The sequence below is a fragment of the Heptranchias perlo genome, unplaced genomic scaffold (assembly GCF_035084215.1).
Source record: "Heptranchias perlo isolate sHepPer1 unplaced genomic scaffold, sHepPer1.hap1 HAP1_SCAFFOLD_44, whole genome shotgun sequence".
Taxonomy (NCBI): Eukaryota; Metazoa; Chordata; class Chondrichthyes; order Hexanchiformes; family Hexanchidae; genus Heptranchias; species Heptranchias perlo.
Window position 1 is genome coordinate 10,393,484 of NW_027139453.1, and position 14,753 is coordinate 10,408,236.

The following is a 14,753-nucleotide window of genomic DNA, read 5'->3' on the forward strand; positions in this document are numbered from 1 at the left end:
TTAAGGAAAGCCAGCACGGATTTGTTGAAGGCAAATCATGTTTAACTAACTTGATTGAGTTTTTTGTTGAGGTTAGAGAGATTCGATGAGGGCAATGTGGTTGACCCGGTATATATGGACTACCAAAAGGCGTTTGATAAAGTGTTACATAATAGACTTGTCATCAAAGTTGATGCCCACGGAATAAAAGGGGCAGTGGCAGTACGAAATTGGCTAAGTGACAGCAAACAGAGTGCAGTGGTGAACGGTTGTTTATCAGACTGGAGGGAGGTGTACAGTCGTGTTCCTCACGGGTCGGTACTAGGACCACTGCTTTTCTTGATATATATTAAGGAATTGGACTTTGTTGTACAGGGCACAATTTCAAAATTTGCAGATGACACAAAGCTTGGAAGTGTAATGAACAGTGAAGAGGACAGGGATAGGACAAAGACAGGCTGGTGGAATGGGCGAACACATGGCAGATCAAATTTAACGCGGAGAAAAGCGAAGCTATACATTTTAGTAGGAAAAACGAGAAGAGGGGAATTAAACTAAAGGGCTTAATTCTAAATGAGCTGCAGGAACCGTGAAATCTGGGGATATGTGTGAACAAATCTTTAAAGGTGGCATGGCAGTTTGAGAAAACGGTTTAAAAAAGCATATGGGATCCTGTGCTTCACAAATTGAGGCAAAGAGAACAAAAACAAGGAAGTTACGATGAGCTTTTGTAAAACACTGGTTCGGCCACAACTGCAGTATTGTGTCCAGTTCTGGGCACCGCACTTTGGGACGGGTGTGAAGGCCTTAGGGAAGTTGCAGAAAATATTTATTAGAATTGTTCCAGGGATGAAGGACTTCAGTTCCGTGGATAGACTGGAGAAGCTGGGGTTGTTGTCCTTCGAGCAGAGAATGTTGAGATGTATTCAAAATCATGAAGGTTCTAGACAGAGTAGATAGAGAGAAACTGCTCCCATAGGCGGAAGTGTCAAGAACCAGAGGACAAAGATTTATGGTGATTGCAAAAGAATGAAAGTCGACATGAGGAAAAACGCGTTTACACAGCGAGTGGTTAAGATCTGGATTCCACAGCCTGAGTGAGTGATGGAGGCAGATTCAATCGTAGATTTCAAAGGGAATTGGATAAGCACTTGAAGGGAAAAAAATGCAGGGCTACGGGTAAACTGCGGGGGAGTGTGACGAGCTGGATTGCTCTTGCAGAGTTCGGGCATGGACTCGATGGTCCGAATGGCCTCCTTCCGTGCTGTAACAATTCTAGGATTCAAAGAAGCAGAAACTAAATAACTCAAACTGCCGAAACCCGAGATCTTTCGACCTTTAGTCAAACGCCCTCCCAACTGAGCTATTTCCACCCCAATGTTAATTGATCTTTGTGTCCTTATGTTGGAAGAACATATAACCCCAGGGAGAATTGCCCCTCCCGGTCATTCCTCACTTCATGTATAAACATCTCACTCATATATACACACCCAGAGTTCATATATAAACATCGCACTCATATATACACACTCATAGTTCATATATAAACATCGCACTCATATATACTCACCCACATTCATATATAAACATCACACTCATATATACACACCCATAGTTCATATAGAAACATCGCACTCATATATATACACTCATAGTTCATATATAAACATCGCACTCATATATACTCACCCACATTCATATATAAACATCACACTCATAAATACACACCCATAGTTCATATAGAAACATCGCACTCATATATATACACTCATAGTTCATATATTAACATCGCACTCATAAATACACACCCATAGTTCATATATAAACATCGCACTCATATCTACACTAAATCAGTTTATAAAAGAACAGCGCACTCCTACTCCACACCCAATTTATATCTACCCAAAGTCATGTTTATAATTCTCATCAAAGTCTGAACACTGAAAGTTTAACTGTTTTCCAGATACTGTCCGTCTTACTTTGTATTTTCAGCATCGGATTTCCTGCAGACCGGCAAAGGGAGCGGAATAAGCGGTCCTGCCGGTGAATGCTGCTTTTAACGAACGTCTCGGCGTTCAGGAGCTCGCGGGGATTGGAAAGCTCTTGTGTCACATGAAGTGTCTGAACGGCCCGTATTCACCTGAAGTTCATCAGCGCGTTGCCTCCACCTCGTGCTGCAATGTTCGTGTGTCTGACATCAACTGAAACGACGGCTTGTTGGGAAACGTTGCAGTCACAGTTTCTTTTTCTAATTAAACCTAAATCTTTCAAGATGGAATGTTTTCTTTGCTGCTTCACCAAAAACAATATCTTATTCCTAAATTTGATTCTTAGTTCACCAGTGTCAGAGATAAAATTGCATTAACCCGAAACAGGTAGGAGTCGAACCTACAATCTTCCAATCCAGAGTCAGACGCGTTATCCATTGCGCCACTGGCCCGTGCGATGACGGTTAGTATATTTTATTTCATTTTTCATTCTGAATCAACCGACAGGTTGATACAGAGATAAACACAGCGAAATTGATAAGAGAAATCGAAATGAACCAAACGGCCACAACCTCCAATACAGAGTGGCGAGGATCTGACAGGTATCAGTGAGAGGAGATGGTGATTTTGCAGCTTGATTTGGCTCCGTGGCTTCACTGCTCAAAGTGCCTGTTTCGTCCGGTCCTTTATTGTCTTAAGCCTCCGATGTGATATTGACCCAATTTGTGAGTTAAGCAACAAAATAACATTTAACAAAATAATATTTGTATTAGTTTCGGAGTCAACAAGGAAATGATTCCAGAACTGCAGTGCGGAAGTGCTCCTTCATTGAACAGATGGACCTCTCATACAATGTGTCCGAAACACGTTTTGAGGCTACTGCTCCAGAGGGCTGATTTTACAAACGACTTTCGTTACAACCAGCAACCCATCTCCATTAAAAGTTGCGAAGCTGTACGCGTTTCAGAGCAGTTTTCGCTGTTCAGCTTTTGTAAAATTAGTCGAAATTCATTTTGAACACATCTTAGTATTAATGAGAATATCAGGCTCAGGTCAATTGGGATGAAAACGTCTCTTACAATAAGTAGAAAGTATAATCGATTACAAAGTGAAAAAGCCAATCCAATCCATCAGTCTCTCTCTGTCACTTTCTCGGTGAGTGAATCTAAACCAGCAGAAGAAGCCAAAACAAAGTACTGAGCAGTTTTCTTTGTTTCCTTTTCCTTCCGGCGAGTACAGTCGAAGAGAATGATTTCTGTTTCCTGCTGGACAAATAACTGGAATGAGCAGTGTATCTGGTTCCCATGGTACCCAGTGAAACATGCACGTTTATATCTCACATTTACACTGATACCTTCCTTCATTACTAATTATCGGAAATTTTGGTAAGGTTCAATCACACTTCAGAAGTTCCAGAAGCGCAAAGGAAGGCAGATACCTCATGGTGACGTAACCTACAGATGAGAGAGGTTTGCAGGGTTACCTGGAGCTGTAAATGTATAAACTCCTTCCAATATATAAACTCCGCTCACCAACAGTAATTCAATTCTAACTGATCTGAGACTTTGGTCATTTATGGTGACTATACTTTGTGGATTTAAACCAGCAGTAAAATCTGTTGTGTGTTATATACGTCGCCGTTCATTCAATATAAAACATTGTCATCCGACTTACCACGTGCAATGCCACGCGGGGTATGTTAGGTTACGGACAGTTCTGCCTCCAGCAGTTGTTCTCTCGGTCACACATCCGGCATCACCTCTCGGCCTCACACTTCAGAGTCACGCCTGAATATAAACACATTTCTTTTTCAGACTTTTACCTGAAGGTCAACAAGTCACAAGTCAAGATGGAGGGATCAAACAAATCAAACATTTAAGAACGTTAACATGTAGAAAATTCACCATAAATGACTGAAAAAAATGAAGCAAACGGATCAAGATGAACAATTAAAGAAAGCAGAAGTGGAACCCATCAAATGGCTCCAAATAGTTTTTGAAAAATCCTTTTGGTTTTCATCTTAGTTTCACCGTTATGTTGGGGACGAACATCTAGAAATAATTTTCGGTACATCAAAAAGACAATTAGAATACAAATTTCACAAAGTAATGATTAATCTTACTTATACGACAGCGTGTTATGTGTTTGTGAAACCTGCAATTGTTTTACCATTCTTTAAGTTTAGAGAGATGCTCTGAATATATGTTCTAAATTGAAATGTTAGGGGATTAATAAAATAAAATGAGGAAGTTTGTTTATGAACACGAAGAACATCTTACATATCGCGATATATTTATTTACGCAACTGTCATTTGTGAAATGATCGAATGTATTTATTTCTATATCTGTACGGGTAAGGAAATCCCCACTGGATCATTTCCAGGAAACAGCCAAATAATAAATTAGTTTGTCAAATCCAAAACACACGTTGGGAATTACTGATTGAAAATTTGAATGGAAATCGAGACCATCACAAAGCATTGGAACAAATATACCCGCTGAGGTTTCGGGGTTGTTACTGATTTATTTCTATCACTGAGTAACCTATTTTAATCAGGGTGAAGCTGCAAATCGAATGATAAGAGTCTGGGTTGGAGAAGGAACAAATGAAAGTATCAAATTTAATTACACTAATTCCACAAACACTGCTCACCACATCCCTTAAACATTGTTAACTTTTTCTACACAAAACTGGAGAAGGTGCAAATAGAAAGTAACAGAACAAAAAGCACATTAATGCATCAAATTTAATTTTGATATTGTTGCACAAACACTGAACAGACCATCCCGAAAACACTGTCCCGATCTAAAATCAGTCGGCAGGACCCTCAGCCACGGTGAAACTGCTGTGATTTCAACCTGGTTCAAAACACGCAGCCTTCTTATTTGGAGTCAGACGCGACTGTTCTTGGACCAGGTCCACAACAATCGCTTGGAGCCGGATCCATTGGAGGGCGATCGGTGCAGACTGCCGCCGCGGCTCTTGGAATGTGAGAGGTGGAAGCAGCAACAACCAGACGGCCTCAACCACAGCACATGACCCCCGCTATCCCTCACATTCCATAACTGACTCTGTGGCGCAATGGATAGCGTGTTGGACTTTTACTCAGTGGTTAGAGGAGACATTCAAAGGTTGTGGGTTCGAGTCCCACCAGAGTTGGATTTTAGCTCAGGGGTCGGGAGCTGGGAAGTGAAATTTTGCAGCAAAACCGCAACAGCATCATTAATGTCCGCCAAGGACGGGAAACTGCCCCCGACACTTCATCTTGCACAAGTGGCTCCAGTCAAACCGGAATTCATGATTCTTAACCCACTCTGAGCTGGATTGGCGAAACACTGTCAAGAAGGAGACTCAACATCGGCTCAGACCGAAAGTCAATCTGCTGGACTTCCGGCTCTGTCAGACTGGACGTTCCGACAGACAGGTTTATAACTGAACACATGCATCCTGCTGCCGGGCGAGCATTGGTGCTTGAGGGGTATAATTCTTGCTTGTGGTAATTCTATTCCTGTAAAACTGGCTCCTTTAGTGTGGGATGGAAAGCATCCTAGCTGAGCAGTCAAAGGCGCCGGAATAAAGCTCCAGTTAAACCCCACGATTTGTAGATGGTTCACAATCATAGATTGCGTCACCAAAACCACAGGCTCCCTCCGAAAACAAGTAATGCTTAACATCTCATCTGTTATTGCAACAGCGTAGTCCGAAGGAACCACATGGCAATACAAACAAGGAGATGCATTTTGGAACAAACCAATTGTACCTTCAACTCCGGTCGAAATGTTCACATGCAAAAGGATTGTTTGATCTAGTTGAGATTCAAATTCACAACCTCGGTATTTCCTAACCCTATACTGTCATATAAGGACTACGCATTGACCGATTGCGCCACGAGAGTCCGGTCACTCTGCTCACCTGTCCCACGCTGCGCGAAAGAATATTAAGGTGAGATGTCCTTACCTGTGGAAACGTGTCCTGTCCCCGTGATATCTGCACTTCCACTTTCAGCTTCTTTCACATCCTGTGCTCCATCGCACAACAATCCGGTTTTCTGCGAACAGGTCAAAATGCACATTGCGAAAAATTCTATCAGTAGTAGGAATTGAACCCAGCTCTGTCTCAGCGATTGGATTTATTGTCTTAAAGCAGTGATTTCCGTTCGCACAACGCCTTGCCAGACTTTCACGTTTTGTTTAATGCCCAAATAAATAAATTGGAGCTAATTGACCACATTTACGCCGTCTTGGGGTTATTCTCCTTAGAGCAGAGAAGGTTCAGAGGAGATTTGATAGAAGTGTTCAAAGTCATGAAGGGTTTAGATAAAGTTAATAAAGAGAAGCTGTTCCCATTGGCGGAAGCGTCGAGAACCAGAGGACACAGATTTGAGGTGATTGGCAAAAGAACCAAAGGCGACATGAAGAAAATCTTTTTTACGCAGCGAATAGTTATGATCTGGAATGCGCTGCCTGAAAATGTGGTGGAAGCAGATTCAATCGTGGCTTTCAAAAAGGAATTTGATAAATACTTGAAGGGGAAAATGCAGGGTACGGGGAAAGGGACGGGGAATGGGAATAATGGGATTGCTCTTGCAAAAGGCAGCTAAGGAATTGATAGGTCGAATGATCTCCTTCCGTTGTGTGTTGATTCGATGATAAATATTATTTTACATACAGTGAACAGACCATCCCGAAAAGACTGTCCCGCGATAAAACAGAGTGACACTGAAAGTTTGCGAAAATGCGATGACCCCGATGTAATTCGAACACGCATCCTTCTAAACGGGAGTCAAACGCGATACCGTTGCACTACGAGGTCCACAGCGCGCCCTTAGAGCCGGATCCACAGGAGGGAGATCGGTACCGACCGCCACAGGGACTCGAAGAGGAGGAAGCAGCAGCAGCAACAGCGCAGGAGCCCCGCTCTCGAATCCAGCCGTTACCAGCGGAGAACTGCCAGTCCCGGCCGAATCCCTGTCTGGCAGCCGCCTGCGATTCTTTCTTTACAGAACGGGACCGATCCAGTTTCAGCTCACACACAAGCTCAGGAATCCCACTCCTGACAGATTCACTTATTTAAACCTTGTTTAGATTCAGTGAATTGGGATTTAATTCAATCCTCATCTGCCCTCCGCTCTGTCAGATCAGGACTTTATTTAAACCGACAGTTAGAGCTCTGTTTTACAGGGTGCCAACTGTTTACTCATTTCTCAGTCCCACCACGAACACTTTTTGCTGCTAACTTCTGCTTAATACAAAGTTCCCAGGAACAATGGAATTTCTCCTGGGTACTGAGTTCAAGTTAAGGAACAATAGAGGTGCGATTACCCTACTTGCTGTATTCTATAGGCCACCAGCTGGTGGGACGGATATAGAGGAGCAAATTTGCAGGGAAATTACAGAGAGGCGCAAACGCAATAAAGTAGTAATAACCGGGGAGTTCAACTATCCTAATATAGACTGGATAACAATAATATACCGCGCAATGAAGGGGAAAAATTGTGAAATGTGTTCAGGATAACTTTCTCGACCAGTACGTTTCTGGCCCACTGAGGAAGGAGGCATTGCTGGACTTGGTTCAAGGGAATGACGTGGGCCAAGTGGAGCAAGTGTCAGTGGGGGAGCATTTAGGGAGCAGCGATCAATTTCACAAGGATTAGAATAGCGATGGAAATGGACTCTGTCCATTCTTAGTAAAGAAATACTCAATTGGAGGAGGGCCAATTTCAGTGGGATGAGAACAGATCTGGGCCCGGGTAAATTGGAACCAAAGTTTTTCAGGCAAAACTATAATTGAACAGTGGGCGGCTTTTAGAAAGATGATTCGAGTATAGAGAAGATACATTCCAACGATGTAGGGCAACTAAAGCCAGAGCTCCCTGGATACGAAGAGGGATAGAGAGTAAGATGAAGCGGGAAAAAGTGGCGTATGACAGGTGTCAGGTTGATAACACAAGTGCCAACCAGAGAGAATATAGAAAGTTCACAGGGGAAGTGAAAAAGGAAATAAGAGGGGCAAAGAGAGAGCATAAGAATAGCGGAAAACATAAAAGGGAATCAAAAAGTCTTCGACAGACATGTTAACAGTAAACGGCCAGTATGAGGAGAGGTGTGGCCGATTAGGAACCATAAAGGAGATCTACTCATGGAGGCAGTGGGCATGGCAGAGGTACTGAATTAGTACTTTGCATTGGTCTTTACCAAGGAAGAAGATGCTGCCAGATTCTCGGTAAAGGAAGTTATAGTTAAGATACTGGATGGGCTAAAAATGAGAAAGAAGAGGTACTAGAAAGGCTTGCTGTACTTAAAATAGATAAGTCAACTAGTCTGGATGGGATGCACCCTAGGATGCTGAGGGAAGTAAGTGGGGAAATTGCAGAGGTACTGGCCATAATCTTCCAGACATCCTTAGATATGGGGATGGTGCCAGAGGACTGGAGAATTGCAAATGTTACAACCTTGTTCAAAAAAAGGGTGTAAAGATAAACCCAGCAACTATACGTCAGTCAGTTTAACCTCGGTGATGGGGAAAGTTTTGGAAACGATAATCCGGGACAGAATTACCAGTCACTTGGACGAGTGTGGATTGATTAGGGAATGCCAGCACGGATTTGTTAAAGGCAAATCGTGTTTAACCAACTTGATAGAGTTGTTTGATGAGTTAACAGACAGGGTAGATGAGGTCAATGCAGTTGACGTGGTGTATATGGACTTTCAAAAAGCGTTTGATAAAGTGCCACGTCGTAGGCTTACGATCAAGATTGCAGCCCATGGAACACATGGGGCAATATCAACATGGATGCAACACTAGCTAAATGACAGGAAACACAGAACTGTTGTTTTTTGGACTGGAGGGAGGTGGGCATTGGTGTCCCATAGGGGTCGGTGCTGGGACCACTGCTTTTCTTGATATATGTTAATGACTTGGACTTGGGAGTAAAGGGTACAATATCAAAATTTGCAGATGACACAAAACTTGGAAGGGTAGAGAACAGTGAGGTGGATGGACTTGAAGGGGATATGGACACGCCGGTGGCATGGATGGACACGTGGCAGATGAAGTTTAACACGGAAAAATGCGGGGTGATGCATTTCGGTGGGTTAAACGAGGAGAGGCAATATAAACTAGAGGACACAATTCTAAAAGTATTAGAGGAACAGAGGGATCTGGGGGCATATGTACACAAATCGTTGAAAGTGGCAGGGCAGGTTGAGAAAGCGGCTTAAAACGCAAACGTGGTGCTGGGCTTCATAAAGAGAGGCATAGAGTACAAAAACAAGGAAGTCATGATAAACCTTTATAAAACACTATTTCGGCCACAAATTAAGTATTGTGTCCAGTTCTGGGCAGTGCACTTTTGGAAGGATGTGAAGGCCTTGAGAGGATGCAGACGAGATTTACCAGAATGATTCCAGGGAAGAGGGAATTAAATTAAATGCATAGACTGAAGAAGCTGAGATTGTTCTCCTTGGAACTGAGAAGGCTGAGAGGAGATTTGATAGAGATATTCAAAATCATGAAGGGCCTGGACAGAGTAGATAGAGTGAAACTGTTTCCATTGGCGGAAGGGATATGAACCAAAGGGCACAGATTTAAGGTGATTGGCAAAAGAACCAAAGGTGACATGAGTAAAAACTTCTTTACACAGCGAATGGTCGGAATCTTTGATTTTTGTGCTTTGCATGTGATGAAATTTGATCATTTTCCAGTCAGTACCTTAAGAGTGGGATTAAAAGTTCAGTGCTTCTGACAGCAGGAATCTGGTGCAGCCTTTGTTAAATTTATCAAAGCAGGCAATTGTCGCCATTTATCACAAGAACGCCCTAACTGGGTATGCGATCAAGATGAAATTAACGCAACGAGGGACAATTGATACAACACGAAAGGCATCGGGCTCTGACAACAATCCCCACCGTTTTGCTTTTCCAACATAAAGCGAGCGCCATTTATTCTCTGAACATAGAAACAGTCTGGTCTCGCTCACCACAGAAATCTCCATGTCACAGCGAATTCGTTTTTCGGGACCTTGTCTGTCAACATGAATTGTAATTTCCGTGAAGTTAATGTTCCATTCCTTTATATGTTTCATGTGCCTGCTATGCGATCACAAGGTTTTTTTTTCGTCCACAGGGTAAATGGTGGAATATTAGCCCTGCTCAGCCGGCAATGATCATGGTACATTTTCTTGCAGACAAAACACACATTGAAACCCTGGAACTTTGAGGCGATGAATCCTCAGGAAAAATAAAATAAGGGCTCGAATCAATCTAACCAATAGCACCATCGAGACAAGTGAAGAGTTCACCTGCTAAACCAGTAATTCACTGAGCTGAACCTTGAGGCTGCAGTGACCAAGATAATAACTGTCCACTGTCAGTTTACTTTTCCAAAATTAATGGTTGAAGCTTGCAGGAGTGAAAGTCCAACGAGCCAGTCTTCACTCTTAAACCAGCAACTATGAATTTAAGAGAAACGTGCCAGAGAAATACTCGATTTCAACGCGGTGACACAGGGCCAGAGGAAAGTTCAGTCAATATGATCGCCGAGTGGCGAGAGGGTGGATTTGGAACTCCTGATCGACCGCACTGCGCATTTTCCAGATCTGCTTCGAGCACCAATCCCTTCAATTCATCACTTAAAGGGCCAATTCGATTCTCGGTTTCTTTTCCCTGAACTTGACGAGATCTTCAAAATTGAAAGCGACCAATGTCAAATAGAACCTTGTCACCGACATGCTCACAGATACAAAGAGGCCAAACTCTGCTTCAGTGAGATGAAAGCCCAGAGCGGTTTCAAGGTGGACGGCAATTGCAAAGAAAGCTCGTTCAATGAAAGTGCAGGTCACTGAGGTGCCTTTAAAGTCCAGATTGTTTGAACTGAACTTCATCCGAAAGCGCTTGAGATTCAGGTGGAGGAATTTGGGGACTTCTTTTCCCTCTTTACAAAAGTTTGAATCGCACGTCAAGATCAAAATTCGAGGGCTCAATTTGGGCTTCTCCGGGGTATGAACCTCGAATCGAGAAATATACCCTGACCTCATCAAGCACAGAAATAAATCAAGGGGATTCAGTCCAAATAAAATCATGGTATTGGAGAAAATAATTAGATTAAAGATAAACAAATCTCCAGGACCTAATGGTGACCATCCCAGGGGATTAAAAGGAATAGGTGAGAAAATTGGACATGCTTCAGTCATGATCGTTCAAACTCTCTTGTTTCAGGAATTGTTCCATGGATTGAATAATTGCCAATGTCGTTCCATTATTTAGGAATGGGAGGAGAGATAACGTAGGAAATTGTAGACCTATTACTCTGACGTATTTTGTGGGGAAGTTACCAGTATCTGTTATTAGGGAAGAGTGACTGAGCACTTGGATAAATGTGAATTGATCAGAGAGAGCCAGCATGGATTTGTAAAGGATAAGTCAAGTCCAACGAAACTAGTTGAACTTCTTGAAGATGTAATAACGTAGTAGATAATGGAGTGTCTAAGGATGTTATATGTATATTGACTTCCAGAGACATTCGATAACGTACCACAGAAGACACTGTTAACACAAATGAGAGCACATGGAAATGAAAGCAACCCATTGACATGGATGGGGGGTTGGTTCGGAGTTATCAGACAGAGAGTAGGGATAATGGATCTGTCCTCAAATTGACCGGCTGTGATTAGTGGTGTAAACCAGGGATCTGTACCGGGACATCAGCTTTTTACTATTAGTATAAAAGAGGCAAATGAAGGAATAGAGAGCCACATATCCAAGTTTGTCGACGACACCAAGTTAGGTGGCACAGTGAGTAGTGTGGATGGGAGCAAATGTTTCAAAGCGAAATTGATAGGTTAAGTGAGTTGGTAAAACTCTGTCAGATGGAGCTTACATAGAATTACATAGAATGTACATCACAGAAACAGACAATTCGGCCCAACTAGACTAGGTGTTCATGCTGCAGACGAGCCTCCTCCAACGGCGCTTCATCTAACCCTATGAGCAAACCCTTATATTCTGTTCTACTCCATGTGTTTATCTCGCTTCCCTTTAAATGCATCCATGCTATTCTCCTTAACTACTCCTTGTGGTAGCGAGTTGTACAGTCTAGCGAGCCTCTTTGTAAATATGGTTCTCTTGAATGCCATTTTGGATTGATTTGTGACAATCTTATATTTATGGCCCCGATTTTGGACTCCTCCCCCCAAAATTGAAAAACCTTCTCTAAGTCTGACCTGTCAAACCCTTGCATAATCTTAAAGTCCTATTTCAGGTCACCCTCAGCCTTCTAATTTCTAAGGAAAAGAGCCGAAGACTGTTCAATCTTTCAATATGGGGAAGTGTGAGGTCATCCAATTTGGGCCTAAGCAAGATCGATGAGAATATTTTCTAACTGGTGAGAAGCTAGGAACTGTGAAGGAGGAAAGATGTTTACGGGTCCAAGCGCAGAAATCGTGAAAAGTCAGTGGACAGTTACAAAAAATAATTTAAAAGGCGAATTGAACTTTGGCCTTTATCTTAAGGTAGCTGGAATTTACAGGGGTGGAAGTTATGTTACACTTATATAAACTATGCTGAGACCACATTTCGAGTACCGCATTCAGTTCTGGGCACGACACCTCAGGGAGGATATATTGGCCTTGGCGCAGATTCACCAGCATTATACTGGAGCTAAAATGTTTAAATTATGCGGACAAGTTGCATTGAAAAGTTTTGTATTTCCTTGTGTATAGAACATTAATTGTTGATGTATTCGAGTTGTTGAAGGAGATTAATTGAGCCAATGGTGTGTGTGTGTGTGTGAGCTGTGAAACAGCTTGAAATACCAATCCTCTCGACCACTCGGGACCGAGTCTTCCAACACACAGGGATTTTCACTCGTGCAAGTTTCATCTACATTTTCTGCTCTTCATTTCTCCGACCTGCTTTTTGCGCCTTTCCCTTCAATTCAGCACTTACAGGAAAAACTCGATTCTGCGGTCAATCTTGGGGTCACATGGTGAGATTTCAAATAATTGAAATCGTCCCTTATCAACCCCAATATCATCACCTACACGTTTGACGAATGCAAAGCGGCTTCTATCGCGGTTTGGCTGCACAACTCGTTCAAAGATACTGTTGGTAATTGGAGGGTCTTTCAAGTCATGACACGATCATAACAGTTCGCACTGCCGTTTTCCGCAAGACGCTTCAGATTCATGTGGAATAATTTCGGTCTGGCGGTTAAATCCGTTCCCTCTTTACGAATCCGTCTTTGAACCCGGGACTTTTAGTAATAACCGAAACCAAACTTGTTTGTCCTATACCGTACATTACTTTCTAAATATTACAGATCAGCAGAGCACTTGAGCTGTCACAGCTGTGACTTTGACTTTTCTCCCTCTCCTCTAGATCTCCCCGGCAACTGCCAATAACCATAATGTTCTGTCACACTTCTGCATCAGAAAGTTCCGAGCCTCGGTTTTCAAATGAAATAACGCCCGTCTCTTCAATCAACGACAGCCCAGAGAGAGTTTCTTAGTTTCAGCTCCCAATTTCCACAAATCCTCACAGTAGCATGAAAATAATTGTCCTTAAGTTAATAATAATAATATAATTAAAAGTTCTTATCGTCTGGGGTTTTGTTTCAGATGCCACGGCTTTTAAAGTTCACTGCAGATGTTTAACGAATCGCCTCTTGGTTGGAGGCTTCTGTGTGGGAAAGATGACGAAGCGATAATTGAGAGACCGAGGATGAAGCTGTTTGATGGGAGCACTGGTGACACAGACCGTGCGCGGCTCTCGTGGCGCAATCGGTCAGCGCGCGTCACTTCTACAACAATTAGACGCTCGAGAAATACCGAAGTTGTGAGCTCTAGCGCTATCGAAAGTAGTGAAACATTTTCACCGGAGTTCAAGGTACAACCGGTTCCATATCGCATCGACTTCTTCTTGTCCCCATGTGGGCACTGAGGCTCCTCTGGCCTACCGTGTTGCAATAGCAGGTGAGAGTATATTTGTTTATAAGAGGAGAGTGGACGATTGGCGACAGCTGAAATGATAAAGCGGCCGGCACGAAATCATTAAAACCAAAGAACCAAAAACACAATTCTTCTTTCCGTGAAGCAGGGATTCATCGGTTTGAAGTGTCGCGTATGGAAAATTCGAGAGGTAAATCTGCTGCCTGGTGTCACGGTGTAAAGGGTGAAATTATTCAGCTTTCAATTGTTGATCGGTTGATAGGTCGAGAGGCCTTTTCTGGCTCCTGCGTGGAACAAGTTTAGCTTTTGAGCCACTGGGTAAAGTGTTTTTTTAATTGCTGCTATCGAATGACAAGACATTTTGTACAAACAAGAAGAATTGCAAAATCACGAGTTCGCTGTCCATGTTCCTTTCATCATGTTCAACAGAATCAAGCATTCTCCTCAACACGTTGCTGAAAATTGAAAAAACGGAGACTCCTCCGAATTCGACATCGACAGGAATAATTGAAAGTCCTACCATGAATCTGTATGATGGAAATTAACCTAACAACAAGCCTGGATAGCTCAGTCGGTAGAGCATCAGACTTTTAAAACAGATAGTGATCTGAGGGTCCAGGGTTCAAATCCCTGTTCAGGCGCAAAAATTTAAACCAGCTGGCAAGTTTTGCTTTTCCACCAGACCAATATCAGCGAAAGGAACAAGAGTTGGCCAAACAGTCCCTCGTGCCTGCTCGGCCATTTGATGAGGTCATCGCTGATCTTCGACCTCAACTCCACTTTCCTGACCGATCCCCATATCCCTTGAGTTCATTTGTGCCCAAAAATCTATCTATCACAG

At 42.8% G+C, this 14,753-nt stretch overlaps 2 non-coding genes across 2 annotated transcripts; both read left to right on the plus strand.

Moving 5' to 3' along the window:
* Positions 1–5,035: 5,035 nt before the first annotated feature.
* trnak-uuu (transfer RNA lysine (anticodon UUU)) lies at positions 5,036–5,127 on the plus strand. The gene is given in 2 exon segments: positions 5,036–5,072; positions 5,092–5,127. It is a non-coding gene; the product is annotated as a tRNA-Lys (tRNA).
* A 9,341-nt stretch (positions 5,128–14,468) lies between these two features.
* On the plus strand, positions 14,469–14,553 carry trnak-uuu (transfer RNA lysine (anticodon UUU)). Its single transcript is given in 2 exon segments — positions 14,469–14,505; positions 14,518–14,553. It is a non-coding gene; the product is annotated as a tRNA-Lys (tRNA).
* Positions 14,554–14,753: the final 200 nt, after the last annotated feature.